We start from the raw sequence: 16160 nt of genomic DNA, 5'->3' as shown, positions 1-16160 counted from the left end.
CGTGAGTTTCACGCAGCGTGTGTCCGCTGCGTAAAACTCACGACATGTCCGATATTTGTGCATTGTTCGAGCATCACGCACCCATTGAAGTCAATGGGTGCGTGAAAATCACGGCCAGCACTTCCGCAGCAGTATAAACTATGAATGAAAACAGAAAAGCACCGCGTGCTACAAACATACAAACAGAGTGTCATAATGATGGCGGCTGCGCGAAAATCACGTAGCCGCGCATTATACGCTGCTGACACACGGAGCTGTTATGGACCTTTTGCATGCGCAAAACGCCACGTTTTTTGCGCGCACAAAAAGCACACGCTTGTGTAAATCCGGCCTTAGGGTAGGAACACACTAGGCATGAACACTGCGGATTTTATGCAACACATTTTATTGTGGAAAATCCGCAGCGTATTACAGTCGCAGCAGAGTGGATGAGGTTTAAACAAATCTCATCCACACGCTGCAAAAAAAAATGGACCTGCAGTGTGGCTTTTTAAGCCGCAGCATGTTAATGTATTCTGCGGAATCGCTGCTCCTCTGTTGCGGAAATGCTGCGGTTCTGCCGCAAAAATCACAAATGAGAAAAAAAAAAAGCCACTTTTTTAAATTTATAAAAAAGTTTAGACTTGCCCTGGCCGTAGTCCTGGTGACGCGATCCTGGTGCGATTTTGCTGGCGGAATTCCCTGCGGCTACCGGGGCGGATAAGCTGTGTAGTTTTACTCAGCATATCCGCCTAGTGTGTTCCTTATGATGTCGCTCCTGGAGCTGCTGCCGGTCTCTAAATAGGCAGTTGGTTCAGTAGAATTTGGAATTATTTTTTTTGTGAACCAGCTTAAAAAAATACAAAACTTTTGTGTTAGGGCCTGTTCACACGAGTGCGCACGCGCAGGAGTTTCCTTGTGCGCGCGGGCGGGCGGCCCCCATGACGAGAGGGGGGCCCGCAGCTCACGACATTCTGTGGTGAAAAAAACGGGCCCCATTGCAGGGGCCCGTTTTTTTCTACCAATGGCAAGTCGCGGCAGTTGCCGGGCCCCCCTTTCAATTAGGTTTGGCCGGGCCCCTCACACCAGTACCCCTAATATCCCCCTGATGGCGGCCCTGGCCGCAGCACTCGTACGAGAGCTGCTTCCCCTTCATTTCACTACTTACTCACACTGTGAATCACCGACACGGATTCACAGTGTGACCGGAATGAAGTGACAGGAATGAAGGGGAGCAGCTCTCGTACGAGTGCTGCGGCCCCTTCAAAACAGCTGATTGGCGTGTCCCGGGAGTCGGACCCCGCCAGTCAGGGCTAACCTTACCTTCCTCTTCGGCTGCGGCGGGAGTTCTGTCGTCTCGATGCTGTGCGCGGCGCATAGCGCTGTGACGTCATGCGCTGCGCACAGCGCTTGACGTCAGGACCTCCGCTGCGATCCGGAACCAGGAAGGTAAGTAAAGTATGTTACTATAGTAACAGGGGCCCGCCGCCCGAGTTATTATAGTAACTTTTTATTGATGTGGTGCGGGGGGCCGTGGGCCCCCCTGGCTTCGGGGCCCGGTCGCAATTGCGACCGCTGCGACCCCTATAGCTACGCCAGTGGTTGGACGTGATCTGCAATGATGGATTCATACCCAAATTGGTTCAGAGTGCCTTCCACATGGATGAGAGGGCCCAGAGAATGCCATGAAAAAATTCCCCAGATGATAATGCTGCCGCCACCAGCTTGTGTTCTCCCAGCAGTGGTTGCAGTGTGTTTGTTCTCTGCTGTTCCTCGCCTAACATGCCAATGTCCATCCGTTCGATGAAGCAGAAAACATGACTCATCAGAGAAGACAACTATTTGCCAATCATCGGTGATCCAATTCCGATACTGCTGTGCAAATTGAAGCCTTTTTTTTTTCCGATGCACCTTTGTTAGCATAGGAGCAGTGATTATCCGTCTGCTTTGGAGCCCCATACGTAGTAGGATTAGCTGAACTGTTGTTTTAGATGTCTGGTAGCCCCCTGGCTGATTTTCACGGTGATCTGCTCCACTGTAACGTGTCGTTTGGCCCTCGCGCACCTTCATAGCCGATATTCACCTCTGACAACAATGACACGTGGTGCTCTGCAGTTTGCACATCGGTTATTTCCAATGGTGCCATTTGTCCACTTACGATACACTTTCACAACAGCAGCACGCGACCAGTTCACAAACTGTGCTGTTTGAGAAATACTGCCACCCTTGGCCCAAAATCCAATAATCATTCCTTTGATAAATCGCCCCTTTTAACCATGGCAACAACAGTTGATATGTGTTCAGACAGCCTATCGCACCTTATATACCCACCAAACCAGCCCACGACACATCCCTTCCTTCATGGGCTCTGCCCTGCCGATGTCGAAAGTAGGAGGTGGTCATAATAATGTGACTCGACTATGTTCTAAGTTAATGAAGGAAAGTAGTATTGGTCATTCAAAATCATAAATTAACCTCTTAACACACCAGGAGACGCCCGTGCTGATATGGGGGTTGAAGTATAGGGCAGACTCACGCGCTGAGCCCGCGACATACGCTGCGGATGTCAGCTGTGTATTAAAGTTGGCACCTCGCACTAACGGCCAGGATCCTGGCCGTTTAACGACTTAGCTGCTGAGGTCAATAGCGACTGTGGCATCTAAGTCGTTAGAAGAAGGGGGACGGCCCCCTCCGACAGCCCATGGGCTGTCGGAGGGGGCCGTCCCCCTTCTTCAAACAGCTTAGATGCCGCAGTTGCTAATGAAGGCCCCTAGGTCTGCCTTCTTTATGCCCCTGTTAACAGCTTAACAGGAGCCTGTAAAAATGACAATGCACTGTGATACATTAGTAATATAAAAAATATAAAAAATAAACAAAATTGGTATCGCCGCATTTGTAAAAGTCCAAACTATTACAATATAAAATAATTTAACTCGCAAAAACGGTTAAAAAAATAAAAAAATTGGTAAACAAGAACTTTTTAACCCCTTCCCGCCGCAGCCCTTTTTCAGATTTTAATTTTTGTTTTTTCCTCCCCACCTTCCAAAAGCCATAACTTTTTTATTTTTCCGTCGATAAAGTCCTATGATGGCTTGATTTTTGCAGGACAAGTTGTAGTTTTTCGTAGCAACATTTATTGTGCCATATAATGTACTAGGAAACGGGAAAAATATTATTTGTGGGGTAGAAAATGAGAAAAACAACCATTCCTCCATTGTTTTTTGCGTGTCGTTTTTACGGAATTCACTGTGGAATTAAAACAACATGTTAACTTTATTCTGTGGGTCAATAGGATTACGGCGATACCAAGTATATATAGATTTTTCTATATTTTACTACTTTTACAAGTAAAAACCTAAGTGTAAAAAATAAATTGTATTTTGTGTCGCCAAATTCCGAGAGCCATAACTTTTTTATTTTTCCAACGATTAAGTGATATGAGCGCTTAATGTTTGCGGGATAAGCTGTAGTTTTTAATTATACCATTTTGGGGTACACGCAACGTTTTGATCACTTTTTATTTAATTTTTTGTGGGAGATGAAGTGACCAAAAACAAGAGATTCTGGTGTTTACAATTATTTTTTTTTACAGCGTTTACGATGCGGGTTAAATAATGATATATTGTAATAGTTCAATAGACTTTTACGGACGCGGCCATACCAATTATGTTTATTTATTTATTTTTTTACTATGCTCTAGTGGGAAAATGGGAGAAGGGATTTTTTTGAGCTTTTAATTTAATTTCCTTTACATAAAAAAAACAACTTTATTTTACAAATTTTTAGTTTTGTTACTAGTCCCCCTAGGGGACTTCAACCAGCGATCGTTAGATCTCTTGCACTATATACTGCAATACTAATGTATTGCAGTATAGTGTAATTCTGACAGGCTTAATAGGAGCACAAAGATGGCGGACCTGGGGGCCTTCATTAGGTCCCCAGGCAGCCATAGCAACCATCGCTACCAAGCGATTGCATTGCGGGGGGCGCGATGAGCTGTTAAAGGGGGTCACCCCCTATTTCTAACTATTTAAATGCTGCGGTCGCTATCGACAGCGGCATTTAACGAGTTAAACAAGCGGGATCGCGCTCGAGCGCGATCCCGCTCGTTACTCTGAAGTGTCGGCTATAACATACAGCCGACACCGGCATCGTATGGAGCAGGTTCACTCTGTGAGCCCGTTCCATACTTCCCCTACCCGACTTTGGCGTATCGATACGTCAAATGTCAGGAAGGGGTTAATGTACCACAAAAAAAATATTACAAGTTAAAAAAAAAAACATTTGCCCATTTTTTCCCCCTAAAGTAATGTTAAAATAATAAAAGTTAACATAACTGGTATCGCCGCATCTGTAAAAGTCAGAACTATTGCAATATAATGATAATTAACCCGCTCAGTGAATGCCATGAAAAAATAAAAAATGTAAATGCCCAAATTGCTGTTTTTTGGTCACCTTAGCTCCCCAAAAAAAGGGATAAAAAAGGGATCAAAAATTCACATGTATCCCAAAATGCTACTTAGAAAAACTACAGCTTGTCCCACAAAAAATAAGCCCTTACACCGCTCAATCGACGAAAAAATTAAAACATTTTGGCTCTCAGAATATGGCGAACCAAAAAAAGTTATTTCTTTGTAAAAGTAGTAAAACATTAAAATAATATATAAACTTGATACTCCTATCACAAAATACAGGCAGGATAACCAGTATAATGCAAAATACAACACCTTTATTAGATGCAAAATAAAATACAGAATATAAAATGGAACAAACCCATGATAAAAGGATCCCCACACGTAAATACTAAAAACCTCATATAGAAAAAAATAAATGAGTAAATACAGCAAGAGCAAGTGTCTGAACAATAAATGCAGCAGCCCTATAGTGACAAGTTTCAAGTTAGGGAAAACAATTAGACTAGACAGGCACAAAAAAGAGGATAGAATACAGACCTAAAGAGGGGGACCCTGATCCCCTCACGTGTTACGCCACCTACTTCGTCCGGGGGACCCATGGTCGAAGCATAAATTAAGCATATAAAGAAAACAACATTGTACCCACTGTGAAACATGGAGGAGGCTTGGTTATATTTTGGGGCTGCTTTGCTGCATCTGGCACAGGGTGTCTTGAATCTGTGCCGGGTGGAATTAAATCTCAAGACTATTAAGGCATTCTGGAGCAAAATGTGATGCCCAGCGTCAGAAAGCTTGGTCTCAGTCGCAGGTCATGGGCAGGGCCTTATTTGCCACTAGGCACTGGGGCTGCAGTGCCTAGGGCGTCCATCAGGGGGGGGCGGCTGCAAGATCCTTTTTTTTATTAATTAAAAATGTATCTTGTGGCCTGGGCAGTGGGGGGGGGGGGGGCAGCTTCTTAGGCTATAAGACACGTGAGCAGCCGTGGCCAATCCGCGAATAGTGGGTGTGTCTTAGGCTCGGACGGCAGAGCAGCAGGTTAGGTAAGTAAATGTTCAATAACGTTAATTAATGTATATCGATACTAAGCTGTGTGGCCGCACAGCTCAGTATTGCAATACATGAATGTAGTAAGAGCGGGGCTGCGGCTGAGTAATACAGCCATTTCCCTCCCCCCTTCGTGTGTGTGCGCGCGGCCAGCATGAGGTGATGCGGCCGGCGCTGCACTAATCAGCGCCGGCACTGAAGAGAGAGAACATGGCGGACGCACTTCAAAAAACCCCCATGTTCTGTCTTCAGTGCCGGCGCCGCCGCTCATTAGTCATCATCACCTTATGCTGACCGCGCGTACACTTGTTGTCAGGAGCGGGGCAATGGTTGTATTACACAGACGCAGACCCACTATAACAGCGGAGATGAGGGAAACCTCTGCTCTCCACCACTATTCCACTGAATTCTGCGATCAAAGCTGACTGCAGCATTCAAGGGGAAAACGCAAAGGGAGATGCCCCTTAGATCGCGTCACAGTGAATCCCTGTGACGCGATTGCGGGATATACCATATATGGGCAGACAATCCAGGGACCATTGAAGGACCCCAGGGCTTTCTGTTAGGGCATATTTAGGTATGTCCTAACAACTGTCTGTGTACTATCAGTATATAGATATATGCCAGTACATTCAAGTTTAGAAAAAAAAAAAAATTAAGTAATGTTAAATTAATTAAATTTTTTTAAATATACACATCCATTTTTTACAATAAACATTAAAATTAAAAAGTCTCAATACACAAAATATATACACATTAGGTATTGTCACGACCGTAATAACCTGCACAATAAATTTATAGCTGTAAAAAACAAACAAAAGAAAAACTGCTTTCTTTCACATATTAATGTGAGGCACATGGTGTTATGAATTTTGAACCTCCATGTTCATTAATAGTAATTAACCCCATCATGTACCTCACACAATAACCCAATTTTGTCCATTATGACTAAGAAACACGATGGGGTTAATTACAATTAGGCTAGATTCACACGAGCATATGAAACCTCGGACGTGAAAAACTACAGTTTTTCCACGTCCGAGGTGCATCCGTGCTCCACCCCTGTGGGATGCGTTATCACCCATCCCCCATAGACTAGAGTCTATGGAGGGATGCGTGCAGTGGTGTAACTACCGCTGTTGCTGCCATAGCGGCTGCTACGGGGCCAGTACATGCCCGGAGTACGGGGCTAGTACATGCCCGGAGGCTCCGCTAGCAGCCGCTATGGCTGCTACAGCGTTAGCGACTCCACATTCAATAGTGTCTGCGTCCTTCGGACGCAGATGCTATTGAACATGATGATAGAAAAGGGAGATAAACGCCCCGAAATACGCCTGAAAACACTACGTGTGCACATACCCTAATTGCGACCGGGCCCCTCAGCCTGGCCGCAATGGTCCCGCTTCCTGAATGCTGGAGCAAGGAGCTGACGGCTCCTTGCTCCAGCATTCACTCTGCCGTGGGCGGCTCGGCGCAGGCAGGCGCGACGTAGTGATGTCATCCCGCCTGTCTGCGCAGAGTCACTCACAGCACAGACCTGAGGAGAAGGATCCTCCACCCGTCGTGGGAACGGGGATAGGTAAGTAATTATGTTATTATTTTTCTTTTAGGCACTATGTGGCATTATAATCAAAGTATAAACTCTAAAAGCAGTTTTCTTAGAGGCTTGAACCAACATCCCCCCATCATTACCAAGCGGGCAACTCCATAAATATATGAACCATATCGAAAAAAATTGAGCATATAGCCATATGTATATAAGATTTGTAACAAATTTATTAAACAGATAAGACAAACACTGTATTAAAAACATAAAAAGACAAGACTCTAGTACAAAAATGTGGTATAATAGAGCGAGACCAAAAACAATGCTGGATAGTATATATACAATAGAGAGGCTGTTATTAGTTTCTACAAAATCTATTTGCGACCCAAATGGGTCTCAGTGCTATTGAATTGTAATCCCATGTAAACATTTCTGACTGGTAAAGAGGGAGAAGAAGAAGTATCATCAGTGCATAAGAGTATCAAAAAACAACCTTACCCATAGCAGAAAAGAAAATGCTCGCTCTCCCACAATAACCCCTGTATACTATGTGGCATTATACTGGGTTGGGAAGGGGGGCTGAAATAGTGGTAGCTATTGGAGCATTTTACTATATGGGGGGCATTATACTGTATGGTGGACATTATAATGTATGGGCGGCATTATACTGTGGGGGCATTATATTGTGGGGACAGCTATGGGGTGCATTATACTGTATGGGGGGGCATTATACTGTGGGGACAGCTATGGGGGCATTATACTGTGGGGACTGCTATGGGGGGCATTATACTGTATGGGGGCATTATACTGTGGGGACAGCTATGGATGGCATTATACTGTGGGGGCAGCTATGGATGGCATTATACTGTGGGGGCAGCTATGGGGCCATTATATTGTGGGGGCAACTATAAGGGGGCATTATAGTGTGTGTGGCAGCTATGGGGGGCATTATTCTGTGTGGGACATTATACTGTGGGTGCTGCTATGGGGGCAATATATTGTGGGGGCAGCTATGGGAGGCATTTTATGGTGTGGGGGCTGCTATGGGAGGCATTATACTGTGTGGGGACAGCTATGGGGGCATTATACTGTGTGCGGCAGAAATGGGGTGCATGGCCGGCCTTGGATATGTTTGACCAGTGCGGTCGCACAGGGCGCCAGCCGCCCCACTGCAAGAGGGGCACCAGTGGGTGTGTGTATCCCCGCGCCGTTGCAACTACCAGCGGGGATAAACACACTAACTGCAGTCGCCTTTCCACCCAGGTGCTTCTTCACTTAGTGGCCGTCGCTACCGCTGTAGCAGCCATAGCGGCTGCTAGCGGTGACAACGGGCATGAGGGCGGTGGCGCCGCTAGCAGGCGCTGCGGCTGCTATAGCGGTAGCGACGGCACTATAGCAGAGCAGGGAGGTATCTCCCTGCTCTTCTATCTACTAGCGCCACTGTAGCTCCCTAAAGAAGCGGAATCCCCGTGTCCGGGGATACCGCTCATGGAGCGCTGCTTGATGTCTCTGTCCATATATGGACAGTGACATCAGGGGAAACTCCTGAAGCAGAATCCCCGGTCACAGCGTTGCAGACGCTATGACCGGGGATTCCACTCCAGGGGAAGCCAATGACATCATGGATACAGACGACAGGAGCTTCTCCTGGAGTGGAATCGACGGTCACAGTTTCAGCAACCCTGTGGACGTGGATTCCGCTTCAGGAGTTTCCCCTGATGTCACTGTCCATATATGGACAGAGACATCAAGCAGGGCTCCAGGAGCGGAATCCCCGGCCACATGGGGATTCCGCTCCTTCAGGGAGCTACAGTGGCGCTATCTATACTGGAAGGGGTTGGGGGGGGAGTTTATCTACAAGGGGGCTGTGGGCTGTGTGGCACTACCTACAAAAAAGGACAACTGTGCAGGAGCACACAAAATACCCAGCTTTCCCAGCTATCAAATAAATGTGTGGAAATAAACTAAGATATAACTTTTATTTAATCTCGCTAAAAGGATTAATCCTTTAGCGAGACTAAATAAAAGTTATGTCTTAGTTTATTTCCACACATTTATTTGATAGCTGGGAAAGCTGGGTGTTTTGTGTGCTCCTGCACAGTTGTCCTTTTTTGAATGTTTATTGCCTGCCAGCTATCAGGGTCATTTCGTAGTCCTTGCACTACAAGGGGGCTGTGGGCAGTGTGGCACTACCAACCAGGGGGCTGTGTGGCACTACCAACCAGGGGGCTGTGGGCTTTGTGGCACTACCAACCAGGTGGTTGTGAGCTGTGTGGCACTACCAACCAGGGGGCTGTGGGCTGTGTGGCACTACCAAATAGGGGGCTGTGGGCTGTGTGGCACTACATACCAGGGGGCTGTGGGCTGTGTGGCACTACCAACCAGGAGGCTGTGGGCTGTGTGGCACTACCAACCAGGGGGCTGTGGGGCACTACCAACCAGGGGGCTGTGGGGCACTACCAACCAGGGGGCTGTGGGGCACTCCCTACCAGGGGTCTGTGCGGCACTCCCTACCAGGGAGCTGTGCGGCACTCCATAGCAGGGGGCTGTGCGGCACTTCCTACCAGGGGGCTGTGTGGCATTCCCTACAGGGGGCTGTGTGGCGCACTCTACAGTGGGCTGTGTGGCGCTCTTTATAGGGGGCTGTGTGGCGCTATCTACAAGGGGGCTGTGTGGCGCTATCTACAAGGGGGCTGTGTGGCGTTCCCTACAGGGGGCTGTGTGGCGCACTCTACAGGGGGCTGTGTGGCGCTCTTTATAGGGGGCTGTGTGGCGCTATCTACAAGGGGGCTGTGTAGCGCTACCCACAAGGGGCTGTATGGCGCTACCTACAAGGGGCTGTGTGGTGCTACCTACAGGGGGAATCTGTGAGTGGTGGGCTGATGGTAATTTTACTGTGAGTGGTGGGCTGATGGTCATTTTACTGTGAGTGGTGGGCTGATGGTCATTTTACTGTGAGTGGGAGGCTGATGGTCATTTTACTGTGAGTGGTGGGCTGATGGTCATTTTACTGTGAGTGGTGGGCTGATGGTCATTTTACTGTGAGTTGTGGGCTGATGGTCATTTTACTGTGAGTGGTGGGCTGATGGTCATTTTACTGTGAGTGGGGGGCTGATGGTCTTCAAGGGGTTTCCGCCTCTGACCTCAATTGAAATTAATAGGAGGCAGAAAATTTCTGCGGCGCTCGTTTGGAGCTTTTTTTCCTGCGTCTTTTGCATTCGCTTCAACAGCTTAAGAAAAAACACAAAAAAAAAAAAAAGGTCACACAACGCTGTCAGTTGCTGAAGGAATTTTGAGGCAGATTTTTTTTGCCTTACAAAAAACGTGTGTGAACATACCCTATGAGTGTAGTGCTTGTTCTTAGCCGTTTTCTGTCTTTCTCGAAACAATTTTTGGTAGGGGAGCCCTGAGCAAATTTTATTTTTCCAGTGCTGCATCGAATCTGAAAAAGTTGGGAAACTTTGTACTAGGCTACAGGATCCCGTCATGGAGCAGCTCAGTTCGTCATGAGAACGGGGCCTAGGTGAGTACAATTTTTGTTTTTGTTTGAGGGAACTGTCTATAAGGGGGAGGTGGGAGACTGTATGGCACTGTCTACAAGGGGGAGGTGGGGGACTGTATGGCACTGTCTACATGGGGGAGATGGGGGGCTGTATGGCACGATCTACAAAAAGGAGGTGGGGGATTATGGCACTGTCTACAGGGAGGCTATATGGCAAAATCTACAGGGGGGCACTATACTGTGTGGGGGCCACTAAGCGGACATTATACTGTGTAGGGGTACTACAGATGGCATTATACTGTGGGCACAATTAGAGGACAAAATACTGTGTCCTTGAAGGGGTTGTAATATATTATTAAATATTATTTTTATACTGTATGGGGGCACTAAAGGGGCATTATAATTTTTTTATGGGGCATTTTTTTTAAATAATGGGGTGGGGCGCCCCGAGAGATCATTTCGCACAGGGCGCCATCTATCCTAGGGCCGGTCCTGATGGGGAGCATTATACTGTGGGGCAGCTATGGGGGTATTATGCTGCATGGGGCAGCTATGGAGCATTATGCTGTATGGGGGAATTTGTTTGGGCATTGTACTGCATAGGGGCATCTGTGTGGGCATTATACTGTATGGGGGCATCTGTGTGGGGATTATACTGTATTGGGCATCTGTGTGGGCATTATACTGTATGGGGCATCTATGTGGGCAATATATTGTATGGGGGCATGTGTGGGCATTATACTGTATGGGGCATCTGTGTGGGCATTATACTCTATGGGGGCATTATATTGTATGGTGGAAACTATGGGGGCATGATATTGTGTGGGGGGCACTATAGGAGCATGATACTGGGTATGCTGAACTAGGTGTGTATGGGCGGGGATTGGGTGGGATTAGAGGCGTGTCTCAAAAGAAAAAAAATTGCAGCTGCGCGCCGCATCGATTGTCCCTCTTTGTGATACTTGAAAGTACATCACTGTCTACGGGGATAGCTGTATAGCACTGTATGGGAAGGCTGTATAGCCCTGTCTACAGGGGGTGCTGTATAGCACTGTCTACAGGAGGGGACTTTATGGCACTATTTACAGGCGGGCACCATCTACAAGGGCGGCTATGTGTGGAACCTAGGGGAGGGGGGCCCAGTGAAAAGTTTGCTATGGGGCCCAGTGTTTCCTAGCTACGCCCCTGTATGCGTGAATCACAAAAATAGGACATGTCCTATTTTTTAACGGACCCTTTACACGGTCCATTGAAACAACGGCCGTGTGAAAGGCTCCATTAAATGACATAGGTCCGTGTGATGGCCGTTGTTTTAACGGCCGTCACATGGACGTAATAAATGTTTATTGAATGAGGCCTTAATGTGAGGCAAATGGAGGTTCAAAATTAATCAAACCACATGCCTCACATCAGAAAATGGAAGAACTTTTTTTTTTAATTATTATTTTTGTTTGCAAGTATCGTTTTGGTTTTGATTTTGAGAATCGCAATACTACACAAAGTATCAGTATCAAAGTCCAAATTCTGGTATTGTGATGACAACTCTAATCTAATGTACTGTCTTCAATTGTATCCGCGTCCTTAGGAAGCGGATACAATTGAAAGCGCAGGTGAAGCAAGGGAACCATTAGTTCTCTTCCTCATCATTTGGCGCTTTTTTGTGGTGCAGGTGGCGCGATGACGTTATCGCGCCGCCTGCCGTCGTTCCGCTGGAGCAGGCCTGATCAGAAAAGACCAGGCTTTCATCAACTTAAACTTTATTGCTGAGCCCCGCCAATGTTAGTAACTCCTAGTGCTGGGACTCCTTTGTATCTGAAGGAGGTTTACAGTGGCACACGCACCCGAGGTGATCCTGCGCCACTTACAAGGCTTAGTAACCTAAGCAGTGACAGCTCTAAGCTGTCATTTGTTCGTTTACATCACATGGGGTACGGATGCCTATGTTCATTGTCCTACTCTTAAAAGTAGGCCAATGAACTAAGGTAACCTGGGACCACGTGATGTAAACTAACCAATGACAGCTTAGAGCATAGTTTACTGTCACAGACCCAGGAAGGATGTATAATAATGGTTTCGCTTTTTTACCTATTAGGATATGTGCACACGATAACTGCATTTACGTCTGAAATTACGGAGCTGTTTTGCGAGGCGTCAATTACGGCCGTAATTTGGAGCTGTTCTTCATTGGAATCAATGAAAAACGGCTCAAATTACATCTCAAGAAGTGTCCTGCACTTCTTTTGACGAGCCGTTTTTTTTACGCGTCGTCGTTTGACAGCGACGGGTAAATGACAGGTCGTCGGCACAGTACGTCGGCAAACCCATTCAAATGAATGGGCAGATGTTTACCGACGTATTGGAGCCGTATTTTCAGACATAATTCGAGGCATAAAACGCCTCGTTTACGTCTGAAAATAGGTCGTGTGAACCCAGCCTTAGTGTTACTAATGTTTATTTTATTTTTATTTTTTTACAGGATCGGTTGTTGGACTACGTTGGATTCGAGGACTACTTCGATGATGGTGTTTTTATTTTCAATACATTGGTTAATGATGGTTGTGTGGGGGGTTTTTATTTCAACAAAATATTTTTTCTCTGTGTCTGTGTTTTTTTAAACTTTATTACTACTGCCTTAGTAATGGTGCCTGTCTGATAGACAGCGTCCATGACTAAGGCGGGACTTAGAGTTAGCCGATGAAGAGGCTAACAGTAACCCACCATTATTACCCCGGTACCCACCGCCACCAGGGGTGTCGGGAAGAGCTGAGTATAATCCAGTACCCGACCATCTGTAGTGATGGTGAGGCACTGGGGTGGCCGCTGGCTGGTATTAGTAGGTTGGGAAAGCCTGGTAATGCTAGGCTGCTACTGCTGTGTTGTATCTGGCTGGTTATGAAAAATGGGGGGGGGGGCCCACATCGGTTTTTTTAAATAAATAATTGAAAAAAAAAAAATTTTCATAACCAGCCAGATACAACACAGCAGCAGGCTAGAATTACCAGGGTGGGAAGGGTCATTGTATTTTGGCTTTCCCAGGCTAATAATAACAGCCTGCGGCCGCCCCAGTGCCCGGCCAGCCCTACAGATGGTCGGGTACTGGATTATACCTCGCTCTTCCCGGCACCCCTGGTGGCATTGGGTACCGGAATAATAATGGGACGGTTAGTGTTAGCCTCTTCACCGGCTAACACTAAGCCCCTCCTTAGTAATTTATGCGGTCTATCAGACTGCCACCATTACTAAGGCAGTTGTTGAGAAGTTAAAAAATCCCACCAACACAATTTTTTTTTATTGAAATAAAAGCCCCCCCCACAACCCTCTTTAACCATCTTATTGAAAATAAAAACGCAGAAATCAAAGTAGTCCTTGACTCTGACGTAGTCCAATGACCAAACCTGTAAATAACACACAAAAAAACAACACATTAGTAACACTAATAAGTAAAAAAGCAAAACCATTATTATACTTACCTTTTTGGGTCTGTAACAGTAAACTAAGCAGTGACAGCTCTAAGCTGTCATTGGTTAGTTTACATCACATGGTCCCAGGTTACCTCATTTCATTGGCCTACTTTTAAAAGTAGGACAATGTACTGATGTAACCGGCAGGGCGTAATTTGCTCCAGTTGGGAAGGGGGGCTGCGACAGGAGTGGTTTTTTTCCCGAATAAAATAAAAAACTGTGAACTGATCAATAATAGGGGAAATGGGCCCCAGTGTTCATGTGGGGGGCAGGGGAGGGAATGGTAATGGTGTAGCTCTGAGCATTTATTTTAGGGTATGTCTACGCATAGCGTAAACACTGTGGATTTTCCGTAACGGATTTCATTGCGAAAAATCAGCAGCGTAATACAGTGACAGCAAAGTTCATGAGATGAGAACAAACTTCATCCACCTGTTCATAAATTACCCTGCGGTGAGTTTTTCAATTCGCAGCATGTCAATTTATGCAGCGGGATCGCTGGTTTTATGTTGCAGGTTTTCCCTATTGAATACATTGGGGAGGTAAAACCTGCAACAATTAGCACATGTTGCAATTTTTGCAGCAGAAAAGCTTATCGGGGGCGTCAGCCCTAAAAGTGCCTTGGGCAGCACCAACTCGAAATACGGCCGTGGTCTCCAAAAGGATAATGACCCAAAACACACAACTAAAAACATCCAAGAATGGCTAAGAGCAAAGCATTAGACTATTCTGAAGTGGCCTTCTATGAGCCCTGATCTAAATCCTATTGAACATACGTGGAAGGAGCTGAAACCTGCAGTCTGGAGAAGGCATCCTTCAAACCGGAGACAGCTGGAGCAGTTTGCTCATGAAGAGTAGGCCAAAATACCTGTGGACAGGTGCGGAAGTCTCATTGAGAGTTACAGAAATCGTTTGTTTGCAGTGATTGCCTCAAAAGGTTGTGCAACAAAATATTAAGTTAAGGGGACCATCATTTTTGTCCAGGCCAGTTTCATTCATTTTTTTTTGTTTAATTTTTCTGTTGAACCACAATTCATAAGCAATGTCTGATTTACATTAGTTGATTTTCAACAAATTAAAATGTATGACTACGTTATTTCAGTGACCATTGTGGGTTTTCCAACAATTTTGTCTATAACTGTATACAGTGGCGTAACTACCGCCGTAGCAGCCGTAGCGACTGTTACGGGGCCCGCGGCATGAGGGGGCCCGTGTCGCCCGCCGGCACGGGCCCCCACCATGGCCGCAGGCTCCGCTAGCAGCCGCTATGGCTGCTACAGCGGGACGCCACTGATCACTACGGCAGAGCAGGGAGGTATCTCCCCGCTCTGCCATTAAACAAAAGACATGTACCCTGTATCCACAGGATAGGGGATACATGTGCGATCGCTGGCAGCGATAGGGAGAACGGGGGACTGAAAGTCCCCTGAAGTTCTCCATCACAAACCTCGGACTTCCGGGGTCTGTGTCGGCAGCTCCGTAGAAATGAATGGAGCGCCGGTCGCGCTTGTGCGCATGCGTGACCAGCGCTCCTTTCATTTCTACGGAGCTGCCGACACAGACCCCGGAAGTCAGAGGTTAGTCATGGAGAACTTCAGGGGACTTTCAGTCTCCCTATCAATGCCAGCGATCACACATGTATCCCCTATCCTGTGGATAGGGGATGCATGTTATTTGTAGGACACACTATAGGTCGCATTTTTTTTTGGGGGGGGGGGGCTGTATGGCGTTCCCTACAGGGGGGGGTGCTGTATGGCGTTCCCTGCAGGGGGGGGGGCTGTGTGGTTTTCCCTACAGGGGGGGGGGCTGTATGGCGTTCCCTGCAGGGGGGGCTGTATGGCGTTCCCTGCAGGGGGGGCTGTATGGCGTTCCCTGCAGGGGGGGCACTGTATGGCGTTCCCTGCAGGGGGGGCGCTGTATGGCGTTCCCTGCAGGGGGGGTGCTGTATGGCGTTCCCTGCAGGGGGGGCCCTGTATGGCGTTCCCTGCAGGGGGGGGCGCTGTATGGCGTTCCCTGCAGGGGGGGGCGCTGTATGGCGTTCCCTACAGGGGGGGCTGTATGGTGTTCCCTACAGGGGGGGCTGTATGGCGTTCCCTACAGGGGGGGCTGTATGGCGTTCTCTACAGTGGGGGCTGTATGGCGTTAGCGATAAAGCCATACAGTCCCCCTGTAGATAACGCCATACAGTCCCCCCTGTAGATAACGTCACACAG

The 16160-nt window shown here is 47.2% G+C and overlaps 1 protein-coding gene across 1 annotated transcript in view; it reads right to left on the bottom strand.

Annotated features, from left to right (window-relative positions):
• Window positions 1-16160, bottom strand: part of JAK3 (Janus kinase 3) — a 244356-nt gene that overhangs the window by 67982 nt on the left and 160214 nt on the right. The gene's annotated exons all lie outside the window — the stretch shown is intronic.

The sequence above is a fragment of the Rhinoderma darwinii genome, chromosome 1, assembly GCF_050947455.1.
Source record: "Rhinoderma darwinii isolate aRhiDar2 chromosome 1, aRhiDar2.hap1, whole genome shotgun sequence".
NCBI classification, from domain to species: Eukaryota; Metazoa; Chordata; class Amphibia; order Anura; family Rhinodermatidae; genus Rhinoderma; species Rhinoderma darwinii.
Note: the sequence above shows the minus strand (reverse complement) of the source record. Positions and strands in the feature narration are given on the sequence as shown.